This window comes from Pezoporus occidentalis, unplaced genomic scaffold (genome assembly GCF_034315485.1).
Source record: "Pezoporus occidentalis ecotype Australia unplaced genomic scaffold, CSIRO_AGI_Poc_V1 ctg24, whole genome shotgun sequence".
Lineage (NCBI taxonomy): Eukaryota > Metazoa > Chordata > Aves > Psittaciformes > Psittacidae > Pezoporus > Pezoporus occidentalis.
This window is the reverse complement of record NW_026914285.1, coordinates 2,575,647-2,593,369: the sequence shown is the minus strand read 5'-3', so window position 1 is coordinate 2,593,369 and position 17,723 is coordinate 2,575,647.

Here is a 17,723-nt window from a genome sequence, read left to right as displayed (position 1 = left end):
ATGCACATCAAATCCCTATTTCAAAGAGACCAAAGGAAATAATCTGCAATTTCTGCAGAGCATATCTCTGCAACTGTATTATTCTGGGCCTCTGCTGTGCTCAGAGGGCCTCTGTTTATTTAAAACCTATAGCTGTCTTCAGCCAAGTGCTCTAGGGCCTCACTGGCCTCATTGTTGAAAAACTGCACTGTCTAACTTTGCATATCCTACATAATCTCACTTTGGTTCTTTTCTGCACTAATATGGAAAGCAGATTATGCTTCCCCTCTTCACAACAGCCTTTATGTATATGAAGATTGTTATCTCCCTCTTCACTCTCTCTTTAATTAGACTAACCAATCACTATCCATTCATTTTTCTTTATAGCTCATAATTCTCAAATCTCTCACTTTTCTGATTGCATTCACTTGGGCTCTTTTTAGTTGGCCTATGTCTTCTTTGAAGTGACATTAGAGGCTTATACTCTTTTTCATATATCCTATTAGTGAATCACAACTTCTTAAATTCTTGTGCAAAATTTATTTAAACCCATGAGGAGCTTCTGTTTGCTTTTACAAGTGATTAAAAACTGCTATAGCACACTTGTTTTGTAAATAAAACTCTTAGATTTCCAACTAAATGCTGCAAGAGAAACTGTTTTATTGAACTTCATGTTCAATAGATATGTGAAATAGACTTCAGTATCTTGAAGCATACGTTGTCTTGCACAACGGTAAAATAGTTACAGAAACTTCGTATAGTTACAGGAGTTCAAGTTAAAACTATTAATAATGTAGATTGCTCTGTTCCCAGCTGTACTACCTTTTTCCTATGACATTTCTATTCTGATCAGATCAAATTCAACTATTCTATGTCATCAATTCAAAGAAATAAAAGATAAACATACAGAATAATGATAACTTCTTGTGTAAGAATTAAAATATTCTATTAAAAAGAATATTTAATTTTGTTTATTTTCTTGTGTTATACCTATTATTTTATACATCCTTCATTACACAAACCATTAAACATGAACATAAAATAGGTTGGACTAAGAACTATATTTTATTTCTGTGTTAAAATTAAAGGAATCTGCAATTTACTACTTTTCCAAGTAGTCCGAGCTTCTCCTCCTTTTTCTAATAATAAAAGAATTTGACATTCATTTGACAGAAATGAAATCTGTCATCCTGTGATTTTGACATCATGCCACTGTAATATTGAAAAATACCATAAAATAAATTGCAATAAAAAAGGTAAAGTGAAATGTCATCAACAACCTTTTTAAAAGAAAAATAATTCTTTAAATTGCTCCATATCTCTAAGAGATGTTGCCAGTGGTATTTTTTAAAACAGCATTCCTCCCTGTGCAATATTTAAATATTCACTCATTTTAGGGTTTCACAAGTGTTCAGGGCAACTATACTCACCCCTCTAAAACTTTGAAGTTTGTACTTGCCCTACTTACTTAATTCCTTGTGGTAGGCTGCAGGACCTCCTCACCCTCATGTCAGGAGTAGCAATAGCAGGAGGGAGGGTCATTGTTTGACCAGATATTTATTTATATTATACTGTAGCTTTTCTTTTGCCAAAACCAATATCTATTCATCCATGTCTTGATATAAGATCCAAGAACTGAAGAGATGCTGCATTAACCCTCTAGGAATAAATGCTGCTTCACAATGCAAATGCCAAACAGGAGCCTGCTAAAATAATTTCCTAGAGAAGGCAAGAGAATTGACAAATTTACCTCCTGCACTACAAAGTCTTTAGCTCTGCTTGTCTTTAGCTCTGCTTGTCTTTAGCTGCTGAATGATTGGCAATAGCTCCTTTGTTGTTTTAAAACTTTTGGGTTTCATCTGTCAACAGTAATTGATTAGAGCCTTCCATCAGGTGTTTCTTTTCCTAAGCTGTTTCCATGGAAAATCATGTTTGGCGGATAGGAATCAGTAAAGTGTTTATAGCTATTAAAATATTTCCTTCAGTAAAATGCTCAAAAAAATTTTTAACACCTGCTAGACATTTTACTTAGAAGTAAAAACATACATTCAAATTAAATTTTACAGCTTGATGAAAGGATTTACAAAGAATTCATATTTTTTTCTGACAATTATGCTATTTAATGATAAATAAACTGAATAACCATATAACTAAGGTGTGTTGTAAATCCAAAGAATTAAATAAAGCCTATGAAGAACCTTATCTTATTCAGTTACTCAGTTAAAACAAATTCAAGCCTTTTTTTTTTTCTTTCATTTTTAAGCTTCCATAAGGAATAATCTAATCTAACTCAATGCCTAAAATCTCATTGCTGCTAATAGAACCAAGACTTTAGACCTTTATTTTGCAAATGTTTTCCAGCAAACATTCAGGAGTTAAGGGACTTAATCATGTTTATATAATTTTAAAACTTCCTGACACTTTTATTATTTTTTTTTAATGTAATAAAATAAAGAATCCAACCATTTCTAATTTTTCAACCCTCTTGAAGGGCACACATTGACTTAGATCTGTGTTCTGGTTGCTTCTGCTTTTCAAATCTCTGTGGGGACCTTTTTAGTGAATTGTTAAGAATGATTAAATCACAGAATCCTAGCATACTGAAATGTGTTAAATTAGAAAGAAGAACAAAGCTGTCGTTGTTAAACAGATAACCTGTGAGCTGTGTGGCACTCTTTTATTTATGGACTTTGTTGTTCACAATATGACTCTCTACAATACAGAAAGGGTTTTCTCTAAAGACTAAATTTCAAAGGCTTATGTATCTGTGACTGAATAAAAGCATTTCTTCTCTCCAGGTACACATTCCTGAGGAAGATTAAAAAAGCTAGAGAAAAGATCCTCTTCTTAAGAGATCATTTTCTAGGCATCCTATGTATGCATCACAATGTTGTGCATCAGAGGAATGAGAAGGAAATAAAATCCTGTCCCTTGAAATCAGTGTAGAAACAGTAGCTGTCCAGAATCTTGAGAGATATAAATAGATGTGCTTATTTTTGCTGGAGTTAGTAGCACTGTGCTACTTAAGGCCCAATATGGATCTGATCTCATAGTGTTGAAATAATAACATCTCTGGTTACTGAAGTTAGGGGAAGCCTGAAGAACCATCCACAGAAAATATTCCTTTAATCTCTCAATATAGTTCTCATTAATATACTTTGCAGCTCTATGAACATTGTTTCTAATGATTGAATACATTTATTTTTGAAAGTATATATTTTGCATTATCTTTTCATGTGTCAGAATCAAAGCTCATTTGACACATCAGGTAACAAAACCTCAAAAACTGTAAATCAGAAACTTGGTGACAGAAATGCCAGAAAATATTTGTTTTGTATATGAGTTGATATAATCTCATAACATTTCACTGAAAAAATCATAGAATAATGGACTCATAGAATGGTTAAGGTTGAAAAGGACCATAAGATCATCTAGTTTCAACCCCCCTGCCATGGGTAGGGATGCCTCACACCAGACTGTGTCACCCAAGGCTCTCTCCAACCTGGCATTGAATGCTGCCAGGGATGGAGAATTCATTAAAATATGTTTTTATAATTCATTTTTTTAAGTTCTATTGGTAGAATTGCACCTGAAGAGTCTCCTGGGATACTGAACTCATTTGAATGTGTATACTCTTTAAAAAAAAAAAACAAAACAGTCCTTAAAAAAAACTCCATTAGGTCAAGAAGCAATAAATATTAATTTTGGTGGTTTCCAATTGTTTGATTGCTTTTTGAAAAAAACCCATCTTTAAATAAGAATGTTAACTGTTCAGGATTAAAAAAAATAATGTATACATATCAATAAAGAAAATATTTAAAAATACATATTATTTGTCTATAAATAAATATTATTTATCTAAAAGGGATTTAGGAAAAATTCCCTGGTGGAAACTTCTTATCCTGTTCTTCATATGCTGTCTAATTGTGAAAGTACCCACATGCTATGAAGGCCTTGGTTATTTTTGTTCATTGCTCCAGAAATAACTACACCTCTACTATTAATATGTTTGGAGCCACACCTGTACTGTCACGGCTAAAGCACTTTCTGTAAATCCCTGAATCAGAATCCATGAACCAAGCATTCTTTGGTCAACATTCCCTGTGGCAGCTGATCCAGTTGGCAGTCTTAGGGCATACTCTTGCCATTCATCACTAGAAGTCAGGGAGGATGCCTTACCACATAAAATGAGTAGTGGGCTGCTTTCTTTTCAGACAAGGTGGTTATACTTTCTCTCTGCACCATATCTAGTAATGACTTGTCAAGAAAGCGGGTAAGCAGAACCCAGGACATGGTGAGAGCAGAAAACAGGGAGCTGCTTATAGAAAATACTATTGGCCAGATTTAAAAATCTGTGGGATACTTGTAAAAAAAGTTCTTTTTTGCCACATAGTCATTATTATGCAGTGACTTCTCAACACTGTCAAAAAAGTGCAACGTTAATATCATATTATTCCTACTACTACAATTGATGGACAAATTAAGGCACAGGAAATCTTATTTTATCTTTTTGTTTGCTTGTTGGTTTGTTTTCCCATTTAGCATTACACAGTACTGGCTGAGCATGATCTGATTCAGTCTATTCTCCCAGACAGAACCTTAATGCTAGTTTACATTGCGTATTCATGGGTGTGTGCTCTGTGTGTGCACTGCTGAATCTGCCATGCACCTGGAAATGCATGTGACAAAGGGGAAACAAAGAAAGAATGAAAATGGAACTTTACTGCAAATTACAGCACTGACCTGAGGGAGCTCTGAGTCATGCTGAAGCATTTCACCCAAAGAAAATTCAGTGTGAAATAAAACCCACTAGGAATAGCACTAAGAGTCCTATCCCTTTTTGTGCACCTTTTTCCACTGGGTTGGAGAACTTTAAATATCTTTGTACTCTGACACTGCTTTTAAGAAAGAAGGCTGTGTTTTGTTCTGCCTCCTTTGGTTTTGCAGCTGCTGAGCCCCCTGTTTCAGAACAGTTTCCATTAATGGCTGATTTTGAAGAGAAGTGGGTGATACTGCACAAACAAAAACCTTTTCTGTGAAGCACAGATATTCAGTGGCAGAGGATTAATGCTCAGGGGACAGCTGTGTATTCAGTAGCTCTAGCTGTCCTCAGTTTAAACAGACATGATCTATTTTGCACTAACCTGACATTTCTGCCTGGTGGCAGAAATGTCGAACTAGGAGAAGTAGTAAGCTGCTAGGGATGTTAATTTCTTAAATGGCTAAAGCTATATGTGGAAAAGAGCCTTTGATAACATCCCCATGAACCAACAAGGAAATCAGGAAAAGCAGTCAACAGATAAATCAACTGATACTTCAAACACAACAATCCACAACTAACAACATTCAGAGCTTCGATTTCTTCACTTAACACCATGACTGTAACTGTACTGTTAAACAATAGGATGGTATAAAGCTGATGTAAAACATATCCTTAGTACTGAATGTGCTTTAAATGGGTTTTATAACTTGACAGTGGAATTTTGGTGTAGTATTTTGTCATTTATGTCGTTTATATTAAAAAGACAGTCTTGCTCTCACATTTCTTGTAGTTCTTACAGACTGCTGTGACTGGTCATGAGTTTGCTGCATAGTCAGCTGGTCTGATCTTGAAAGGCCTCAAGACATTTCTCCCTGTGTAGTAGTGTGTCTTCCAGCATAAGTGTGGTGACCTGACACATAACAAACTTTTATGATACAGTCCACTAAGAAAACAGTGGAAGCTGTCAACCCACTTAAACTGTAACCACATCAAAGTAGCTAAGGCAACTTAGGCAGTAAGCCAAAGAACAGTAATTTTCTCATTTTTGTAATTTTTTGTCACTTTATTCTGTTGCTTTCCAGTAAGCTTTATGTGGCAGCAGGGTACTGCATTAAGATACTAGTTCAGCAACATGTTTGGGGTATAATTAACATTGATTGGAATCACTCAAACTAAAGATTATACTGGAAGGTAAAGAAGTGCTTACCTGAAGACCTAAATTTTTAGAGTATCATTTGGCAGGTACTTTGTTTTTTTCTTTTGTGGTCTTCTGCTTTTTCAAAGCTAAGCTAAATTTTTATAGGGAGATTCAAGCAGGACCTATTGCAGACTCCTTTAGGCCAAAGTTCTTCAAGAGGTGTCTTAGTAAAGGGTAGATAGTCTTTGTACTGTCTCTCTACAGCAGGGTGAAATTCAGACAGAAGCCTAAGGGAGGAGGGTCTGTCTAAAAAAAGCACTTGATTGCAGAGGCACTGTTAGTCTATCATTGGATCCACAGGAGAACAATCTCTCTCTGCATAGCAGGAAGAGAACAGAAAGATCACCATATAAATACCATACCATTAGCTGATGCTATTATCCAGACCCTTCTGTCTTGCGGGGCTCTCCCTAGGTGTCAGGTCAGCTTACGTGCTCTGAATGTATTTAGGGCTTATACAAGGGCTACCCAAGTTCCCTTTGGAATCGTACTCATGCAGCTGACCATAAGAAATCATTCCTAAAGTCCGTGAAGTGTTGATAAGCACCTAAGTTCAGAAAAATCAAATGCCTTTTTCCAAAATGATTCCTCATTACTTCTCAGTGTTTGTGAACCAAAACTGCTACAATTTGCTCCTTAGTACTGATAATTTAATCTGTCTTAAGAACTCGTTTGTTCTAGTTTTTCCTCAAAGATGATTACAATAAGGCTGTAATAGAATAGTCACATGGAAAAATTAGGCAAAGAACTTGTCTCAAATGAATTTACCAGGACAGGTAGATACAGTGCAAATTTCACAAGGACAGACAGGTTTTTTTTACACTATTTAGGCAGATCTTGTTTAAAACTTAATGCCTAAATTGCCTGAAGAAAAGGTGCAATAACACCAAGATACCTCATAAGTTAGATGAGATGTTATATAACCTTATATAAGGTTATCTGAGATAAGGCTTTTTATTATGTCTTGCTGAAGTCATGGTCTTGCCCAAGGTAAATTTCTCAACCAATAAAAATAAGATGTCTGAATTTCAGAGTGGCTTAAATATTCACACACACAGCATTTATATTTGGCTAGGATACTGGATGTACAATATTTATTGTGCAACATAAGGCTGTCTAATATCAGTAAAACCCGAACTTCATTACTGTTTGATGATAATTTCATGTTTTGTTGCTATTGTCTGGATACCAAAGTTCAGCCATATAATTGTTTGCTATTTGAGTGAAAATACCGAAGACTGAATGGATAATTTCAAAGAGTAAATTTTTCTACTTCTTACAGTTGCTTTCTCTAGGTCACTAGCAATTAAATCTGGCAGAGCTAGTTTATTGGGCTTACGTGACTAGGTTTTGGTAGCAAAGGTGCTGCAGGGGTGGTTTCTGTGAGAAGGCACCAGGGGCTCCTCCATGTCAGATAAACCCAGTTCCACCCGGCTCCTAGAGGGACTAGCTGCTGGCCAAAGCTGAGCCCTTCAGTGACACTGATGGTCTCTCTGCGGAAACATATGTACAGCAATGTAAAAAAACACTGTGCAGCAGCTGTAAGAGGAGTTACTGACCAAAGCCTCCATTCCCCATTCCTTCATGCCTCTCAGGGGGGATAGGAGGAGGTAGACCTGAGACGAAGGGAGGACTGGAGGGAAAAGGAGCTTCCTGGGCTTAGGGTTTTCTTGGTTGTTTTTTTTTCCTTTTTTTTTTGGGGGGGGGAGGGTGGGTGAGGGCATTAGGTTTTTTTTTGCTGTTGGGTTTTTGGTTTTGAGGGGGGGTTAATTTTTTTTCTAATTATCCTTTTCTGTTTTCAATGGGGATTAAATTAAATTTCCACAAGTTAAGTCTCTTTTTGCCTATGACAGTAACTGGTGAGTGATATCCATCTCATTATCTTACCCATGAGGTTTTCAATTGTATTTTCTCCTCTGGTCCTTCTGAGGAATGGGGATGAGGCTTGGTGAGCACCTGGAGGCCTGCTGAGGTTAACCCACTACAGCTAAGATCAGCAAATTTGTCTATGTTCTGAATTCTAAATTTTTAAATAGTAGATATTACTATATGACATTTTTACACACATATACATATATAAATGTGTATATGTGTGTGGATATATAAAGTGCCAGACAATGATATAAACCCAGAAATTTCAAAAGGTCAGAAATACTTTGGTACAATTACACAAAACTAGTATATCCCAGAATGACAGAAAAATTCCTGACAGCATATTGTGTCTTACTATTCAAATGTTATATCAAGTTACACAAGGCATACAGAGGACTGTAACATCTCCTGCTTAATGTGTCAAGCCTTGTGTCAACACACACTGTGTTATTTTTGAGCCAATGAACTTGCTAAAAAGAAAATGATATCACTATGTTGTGACAAGCTTGATTCTTTGCTAGTTCTCTTCCAGTGGTCTCTGAATTACTGCAACACGGAATTGTACTCAGTATTAGTAATGTCCCTTCTTCAGCTCTACCCATTTTTTAACATCAGAACAGTTTTATTTTGAGGCACCAGATATCTCTGCAGCTGGTTGAAAGGGGAAAGAGAGATTTTGGCATGAAGGAAATTGTGAGAAATAGTTTGTGATTTTGAAGAGCAGATGGTAATTGGGATGTTTAGCAATTGGAACAGAAGCAAACTCTGACACCATTGACACTGGCAAAGCTGAAAAAAAAATTTAAATATTTGAGTGAAGCTAGAATTCTTCCTTTTAAGATAAGTGTCACAAAATGCCGCTGTGCTGTCCACTACTACCTTAAAAATGAGCAGCTGCTTAGTTCTACAAAGTAAACCACAAATAGTGATTACATCAAATTTTACAGCACGAAATTCTGCTTCTGTGTAACATTCTTGTGCTATTATCTTACAACTTTCTGATTTCGTTCACATCTATAAATCTGTAGCTAGCCATAATGATATTTTAACAGGAGAAAATGGAAGTGTATGCTCTCAATGTAATTTGACTTTGGAAGTCCATAAATCATTAGAAATATTCATTCTGTAAAACATTATTTTCTTTACTACCTCTAAAAAACTAGTAGGAATAATGTTTGTCCCTTTTCTTTCATTGAATTCATCTAAACAACTTTCCTAGGACTAAAATGCTGTGCACTACTGTGCAAAGAAGGCACTGGCTTATCTTTCTTTGCTCCAAGGCAGTGTTTGTCCTGTTACAAATGCACACAGAGAGCTTCAGGTGGTTTTTCACATTGGACAGTATCATATTCTAGTCACCTCCTTCTGCCTAAATGAGTGATCTCTGTAGGTCTGGAACAACCTATCCCCAAAACAATTTCATTCACCTTCAACTTGCTTTTAGGATCTATTGGTCAACATGAAAAGTCTTCTATGTGTTATACCTCCAAGAATTCATGCTGCTTCCATCAGTACTGGTCTAAGCCCCATATCCATTATACAGATCATTTATTTGTCAGGCACAAATAAATGTTAGTTTTTTTCCCCTGGCACTCTTTAATAGCCATTAACTATCAAAGCTGTCCGAACACTAGCTGTGGTCTTTTCTAAACTAATCACCTTGTTTTCTCTGTAGGCCACAGTGAGGATTAGACTTTTCTTGAAGCTAATTAATCTAAACTGTCTTGGTCACTTGTCTTAGACAAGGACAACTCTCCCCTTTGCTTCTCCATTGATTATGGGTACTTAGTTGACTGGTTTAAACTAGGTATACATCTTTTAATTATCTTGAGTTCAGTGACAGGGATCTTGGCTTAAATAAGAAGAAAACAAGTGTAACTTTTAAAAAAGTTATCCTGGCAGTCTACAGTCTGCTCCATCAGTATATTCCCTTTCAGCAGTTTTCTTGGCAAAAAAAAAAAAAAAAAAAAAATCATAGGTTAATTTTTAAATTCTGGTTCTTTAAAAGAATCAATACTCCAGAACTATGAGGAATGTGTATACCTGTGGTGTTACAATTTGCTTTCCTTTTCTTATAACAATGCACACTTAAGGAAATGGCCAGGTTACTAGTCACAAAGAGATGCTTTATATAGTCATATTTTTATCACAGTAATCAGTCAACATGTTGAAAACCATCTTGTCAGAATGTTTAAATGAACTGATTATTTAATGTGGGAGTACTCTGAGTGGGAAGAGTGCATTGTGACTGCTCTGTCTCACTTGTTTAGTATTTAGCTGTAAGTGATCTCAGTGAAGTACCTTCCCACAATTTAATGAGACAAAGGTAATCACATAAAGGGGGTTATTTTTGCTATTTTCTATTTACTTGCCTCAGTGAAAATGTCACCTTGTCTTTAATTACATTTTCATTCCTTCTCAAGTTTTCTTAAAAATTCATGACGAAAGAAATTAGATGCTCTTTCAGTACCAGGAGATTACAAGTGTTGCCTTTTTTTTTTTTTTTTGTTAATATTTATTTCCAAAGGGGTTTCTAAGGGTAAGATTAATATGTGCCCTTTCCCTGTAGAGGATAACTGTTAACAACTTCTGCTGCTGTGCATATGCAAGGCTCAAGGGAATGGTGGGAGCAATGCACGCACAAGTAGCTGAAGCAGTGGCAGAAGTGTTTGGCAGAAATGATGCACAATGAAATGTAATATGATTTCTAGCATTTTCCCTCTTCACATTTTTGATTAATCAAACACAAAATCAGGCTCATGCTTAGATTGTATTTTGCTCTATTTCAGTCTATTATTCCTCTTACAGGCTAATGGCGCACTCTGCTCCCAAGAAGCCCTCTTCTGAAAGAGGGAGAGGAAGAAGCAAATGAGCTGGTAACAGTAGCAGCTGGCTGGGTGATGAATGGGAGTTTCCTGTCTTTTATCAAAGACATTCATTCTGATCCGGATTTCAAAAATTGCTGTGAATAACACTCAGTGGCTTCCTACAGATGTCTGAAGCAACCTCACACACACACATGCATGCACACACTCACATAGTCACGCACACACAGACAGCATTTCACGATTCACTGTAACTGAATTTGCATGGTTCTCTGTCTTCATGGAATGCAAACTATAATTTACTAATTTTAGTTTAACAGGGGTGTTTTGAGGAGCTCTTCTAACTCAAGGACAACCACTTGTCCCAGCTGTTTAAAGCCAGTATTGACTGCTGAAGAGTGTTGCTTGTGGGGTAACAGATTACTTCTGTCTTACAGATAGATAGGTCTGTTCTTGAGGTGCAAGTATGAGCAGACCTTATGCTGTCCCACATGTTGGCAGATATTGCTGGTCAAAGAAGCTCCTGATTCACTAGTATTGCTGGACAAAATAGCAACAAGATGTGTGAGGTGGTGCAATGGGAGAGGAATTACTTTGCTTGGATTAAAAAATATATGATTAAAGCTACTTTAGTTGTTGGCTTCATATTCTTTTCCCTTTGTCAGTCATCATAGAGAAGGTAAATTGGATTATTTGGGATATGCAGTTGAATTCTCATAGAAGAAAAAAACTGCTTTTACAGTTAATTTTAAGTACAGCACTATCATCAAGAGGAAAGATTTATGCTTCTGCCACATGCTTTCCTCCTAGCAGCATAGTGGCTCTAAAATACCATTGCTAATCATGAATTGTGAAGAGTGGCTTCAATTTTGTTTTGCCTAATTCTGGACTGTGTTTTTCATATATAATCGATGTACGTTATAATAGTTCTAAACACAAAAAGGCTTTTTCTATCCTATGAAATAAACCATGAAGCTGGGTTTCTTAAATTATACCTATCTATATTTGCAAATTTTCTCTCAACCAGCTGTTTTGTATCAGAAAACTGCAAAAAGGTTATGTTCCATTCATCTCTTGATGAGAAATTCATCTTCAGTTGAAAAATTAGCTAATCCATATGTCTGAGACCAGTGAATAAAGAAAACTCTTGTTATCATCTCATATTTATAAACAGGACAAGTACAGGACCACAGATTTGGTGCTGATTTCATTCTAAAAAATCTTAAACTTCTGTTCCACATAAATTTCATGAACTTTGGTATATGGGAAAGATCTGAGCTATTTTGTTAACATGAAAGTCTGCACAACTGATTAAAGTAACACATTTCTTAGCATCAAAGTACTTGTTTGGAAACTTTTTTAAAAAGGAATGGGAAGTGAAAGATTTTCGATAAGATACTGAGCTGGAGACTAGACACACATGGAATTATTTCTTTCTTTTAGGTAGGAGAGGGGAAAAGTTAATTCAGGACAGCAGCATTGTATGGATTTGCATTTATCTATATATCAGAGTATTTTTTTTGATGCTTTCATTAGCACTTTTCTATATTTTCATTATATATACAACAACAGATTATGATTGTAACTGTATGAAAAGATGCTAGGATTGTGCTGTAAAATACATGAGTCATATGCTTACTTTACATTATGTGCAGTGATTTGTGGAATAAAATCAATGTTCTTAAAAAAAAAAAAAAAAAGGACTTACTTTGAATCAAGCTCTTTATCCAAGGGAACAGAAATCTGTCAAAGGGTGCTTCCTGTTTTGCAGTATGTTCATGTGGTTGAGTATAACCATTGTGGCAGTGAATACATGACCGCATCAGGGTCTCTTCTGAATTACTGTGACACAGAAATTACTTTTTAACAAGGCATGGGAGCTTGCAGCCTGTGGCTACAGTTGTACTACACAAGAAAGAATACAACTGTCAACTCAGCTGCTTATTTTCTTTCTAAACTGTATAAGCACTCCTTTATCCACTTCATTCTAAATAAGAAACTAGAAGAGATCTTCTGTTTAAGATAATCTAGTACAGGTGAGCAGTTGAGGATTTCCAAAGTTAATAATTTCTGCAACCACAATGTACTTATGCACATATACCTTCTTTCCCAAACAGTCATAGGGGGAAACCTCACCTGTTTACCAAAATTGATGTTCTAATTTGTTTCCTACCTTCTGCTCTAGCTAAAACATAGTTGTAGGTTCCCAAAGGCTGTTTTTTGGTTTTGTTTTGTGGTTTTGTGGTTTTTGTTGGGTTTTTGTTGGTGTTCTTGTTTGCTTGTTTGTTTGTTTTTAACAGAAGGGACTGCCTGGGAAATTTATTAGAAAGAAAAAAATAATACAAACAAAAAAAAAATAAAAAAAAGAAAACCTAGTTTTTCTAAAACCAGGAGAAAGGACTGTTTTCTATTTTAGAAAAGAACCTCCAGAGGTCAGACTCTGGCTGTGCTAACTATCACTGGCAATGGCTAGAAGTGTCACACGAAGGCTAGTCTTCCCAGTTTCAGCTGTAAATACAGTAGGCATGATAGGGTACCAGAAGATGATGACATAGGTGGTCTAAGATAAAAGCCAGATAATAAATAGTATGAGAAAAGATATGGTCCCTTTTCACTCTTTTGTTAAGCTCAAAGTTTCCAAGGAATCTAGTGTGAAAGTAGGCATGTATCATGGAGGTAGTCCGCAGCTTGTCAGGTTTTGCCTTGTCAGTTTGCAGTATCATTTCTGCTGTGATACATTTGGGACACTAACAAAGAAAAGTCAGAATCTCTACCCATCTTAATCAGTGCTCTTCTCATCTGTCAAACTAGAACAACTGGCCCAGATTAGAGCATAGATTTGTAAGCACAATGTCACTAAGGTAAAATTGCTTCTGTGTGAAGAGGCCGTAATGAGGCACCTGTGCTAATGTGTCAGAGTGGACAGTACACTATCAAAGAGCAGGCACTGCCACAGTCAGAGAAAAAGACGTTGAACTGCTGGACAGACAGCAGGTAAAAAAAAACCAGGAGATTTTCAACAATAATATGCTAATATGAATAGTATTTTAAAGCAAACAGTTTGTAATGTGTTGCAAAACTGAATACAAACCCAGGATTCATATTATGAAACAGTAGAGTGTTCTTTTTTTTTTTTTTCTTGCAACATTAAGTAGCCATGACTTAGAAGGAAAATCTTGTGGCAGAATTTGTCTTTGATAGGACAGACGTGGCTAAAGGCATTCAATATCGGTGTTGCACAGGCCTCTGAAGAACTGACTTGTTTTTTTATGAGGGAATAGCACCTGAACTATGCAGCAGAGCAGGATTTGGCAGTATTGTCCCATTGTTTCTATTTCCCGTAGCAGGGAAGAAAACAGCTGACGTATAATCATCAGATTATGTATTTTGTCATAAAACAATCACTACAGACATTCTGTGCCTAGTCCAAAAATTAATACAGAACACTGTATTAATATTCTCAGAAAAAAAATTGCATTATTATCTTGCTGAAATGTACTTTGTTGTCTTGGTCTCTAAAATTGTTAAAATGAGGATTAAGACTATCACATTGTATAAATATTTCGCTATTTCCCTAGATAAAACTATTTCATTTTGAGAACCTGTAATTTGAGATAAATGCACTGATTACAATTTAAATGTCAATTATAAGGAGTCCTGTAGACATAATAAACCAGACATTTACACTATGTTTGACAGAAGCATTAACAGAAGAATTGAACATGATCACAAATTAAATCAGTGACCTTCCTCCAATGTATAATAAAGAAATCAAAAGTGCTTTCAGCCTCAAATGGCCAAAAGAAAATCAACAAGCAATTACTGCAAACATCGCAGTAGTTGCATGACTCAGTGATTCATTCAGATTCAGGCCAAAGAGACACACAACAAACCCCATCTGCTCCAAAGTATCTTGTAGATCAAATTTAAATTACAGTTTTGCTACTGCAGGAAGCAGCTTTCTTTTTTCTGTGTAGATGACTGTGAAATGATACTAATAACCAAGAAAAAGAGACTAAGACATGGAAAATTTAAGATAAGGAAATGTAACTTTTTAGTTACGTGTATTTGCAAGACCATGTTGTAAAATGAAACTCACAGTTAAAAAAAGGCAAGACACGAAAGGGAAATTGATAACTATTTTTGAAGGTGACAGAAGACAAAATTAAATGATTGCATTGAGGACTGCAGTGATGAATAGAATTAAGAAGGTTCAAAGCAGTTGATTTAGTGGTAAATTAGCATGCTACTTAAAGTGAATTTTGTGAAATTAAGTTTTGAAACAAATGAAAGTGTAGCTGTATCTAAGCTATACATTAATTTTAAAGAAAGTATAACAGATAAAACCCCTATTTTCTGCAAGTTTTAACTCCAGGGGCAAGCATTCTTTTCTTACACCAAGTTTCAGTCCCTTATTCACAACTGACTTTACTTTTGTAATTGCATACTTTCTCTGTTGCAGTTCACAATTTATTATTGTATTTTTATTTTTAGCAAACATGAATGCCATCTTCCAATCAGAATCATTACATCACAGATTTTCCATTTGTCTTCTTTGTTTTCATCAAAATTGACATTTATTTGCTTATATAGTTTTTTCATAGTCTTTCTTTACATACATTTTATAGGCTCGTCGGAATTGCCATTATTGGTGAAGTCCTGTACATGTGTGGTATCGTCATTCTGCATTACATTCACATGTTTGAAGATCTGCCATCTGGAAGTCACATAATCAACACTACTCTTTGAATGAAATTATAGAATCAAAGAATAGTTAGGGTTGGAAAGGACCTTAAGATCACCAAGTTCCAACACCACCGCTATGGGCAGGGACACCTCACACTACACCATGTCACCCAAGGCTCTGTCCAACCTGGCCTTGAGCACTGACAGGAATGGAGCATTCACAACATCTCTGGGCAACCCATTCTGGTGCCTCACCACCCTTACAGTAAAAAATTTCTTCCTTATATCCAAATTGCCATAGGTACTAGAATTGAAATATAAAGATTATAGAATCAGACCGTCATAGGATGGCTAGTGTTGGAAGGTGCCTTAAAGCTCATCCAGTTCCACTCCCTCTGGTGAGGGCAAGGACACCTTCCAGTAGACCAGCTTGCTCAAAGCCCCATCCAACCTGACCTTGAATATTTCCTGGTATGGGGAATCCACAGCTTCTCTGGACTACATAGTCCAATGTCTCACCACCCTCATACTAAATAATTTCGTCTTAATATCTAATATAAATCTTCTTTCAGTTTAAAACCATTCCTCCTTGTACTATCACTACATGCCCTTGTAAATTCTTATTCTAAATGGCAAAATCATGTAGTATATTCTTCAAAGATATTTGTATTTTAACATATATTTTTGGTTTGGTAGAGCTTTATTCTTTATAAAGACCATCTTTTGTTTCTTATTCAGTCCTGTGGATCAAGGTCATCATGCAGTGCCATGCACTATTTTTTGGTTTGTTTAGGGTTTTTTTAATTTGTTTTGGTTTTGTTTTTGTTTTTTTTAAATCATCTTTGTTCTGTTCTGTGACTGCAAAGTGAAAGACTAGAATGAAGATATTTTCATGACTCGCTCTGTCTCTGTCAGTTTGTAGTCTATATTTATGCTTCCTTTTTTTCCTATAGTAAGGCTGTATGTAAGTGCAAGATGAGGCCTAAGCCCTAATCCATAGTTACATACAAGTTATAGCATTTACTAGCCCTGCCTATAAAAGAAATTGCAATCTATCATGCTAACTGCTAACAATACAAAGGAAAGCCATATTCTCACTTGTCTACAGCATAAAACAACTAAACTTTATTATAAAGCTGTAAGGTACAGCATACTAAAATAACAAAATGCTCATACAATACGTTCAACAATTGCGAAAATCTCTTTATACTCTTATGGTCTCTTCCAAAACTCTTTCCAATTACATCCATTCAGTTATAATTACCTGGTAGGAGATCTGGCAAAGACATGGTGATTGGGAGAGAAGATGCAAGACGATGAATTTGCTGGAGTGATTTTTCTCCATCCCCTCCGGTTTCCTGAACTCCATACTCACGTGTAAAGGGTGACATCTTGCCATCTAATGAACTCAGGGTCAGTGCCTACACCATGGGGCAAACATAACTCACAGTGATATAGACCTTCTCCCTCGCTTGTTTGAACGGGATATCACTGAAACCTGAAATTGTCTGTAAGCCTGCACATCTGTGTATTTTTGCATTTTAAGTAATGTACAAAGGCTGTTGTGTCCTGAATATTAGCCCAGATAAAAACCTGGCAGTTGAAACATAGATATTCTCTCAAGTAATGTCTGCTATCTATATTTATCAACCTTCCACCAAAAAACAGGCTTCTCTTCAGAAACAACTTCTGAAGCAGTCATCTCTCTTCTCCCTAATGCACGTTTTCTTCTAGTGCACAAGTGAATTTGTTTTTCAGAGCACCTATGAGTTACAAGTATTTCTCATTTCTGCTTTGAGGATACATGGAATGTTTATTTTCCTTATCCAGAAATAGAAATAAGAGAAAAGAAAAGTCTGCTGTATTCTGTTTACATTATGAAATAATTTCAAACATGATCTCTGGAGAAATTTTTACAGGTGTCAATGAAGCAAGTACCTGCTGATATTTATGTAAGTAAGTCTGTAAAAATAAAACAGACAGAGCTGTAGCCCAAATTGCTCAATCAATAAGTTATGTTTTAAAAGGAGTTTTCTAAATATTTTAATCTCCGTTCTTTTGCCTAGTCTGGGCTTTCCCCAACAAGATCAGACTTGATCAGCCTACAGGTATTTTACGTTAGTGCATTTAGTGAATAGGCTAACATCTACAGCATGCACATTATATCACTGGCTTTCACTCTTTCTTTCTGTAATTTTAATCAGGTTGATTCACTTTAGCACCCATATTTTCAAGTATTGAATTTCTAGGAAGCAATAAAAATATGCTACAGTGTTCTGTCTCTGTGATAGCAACTTCATCTTAACAGTATGTTTTGCAACACATGATTGTGAACTCTTGTCCTGGTTTCGGCTCGAATGGAGTTAATTTTCTCCCTGGTGCAGTGCTGTGTTTTGGCTTT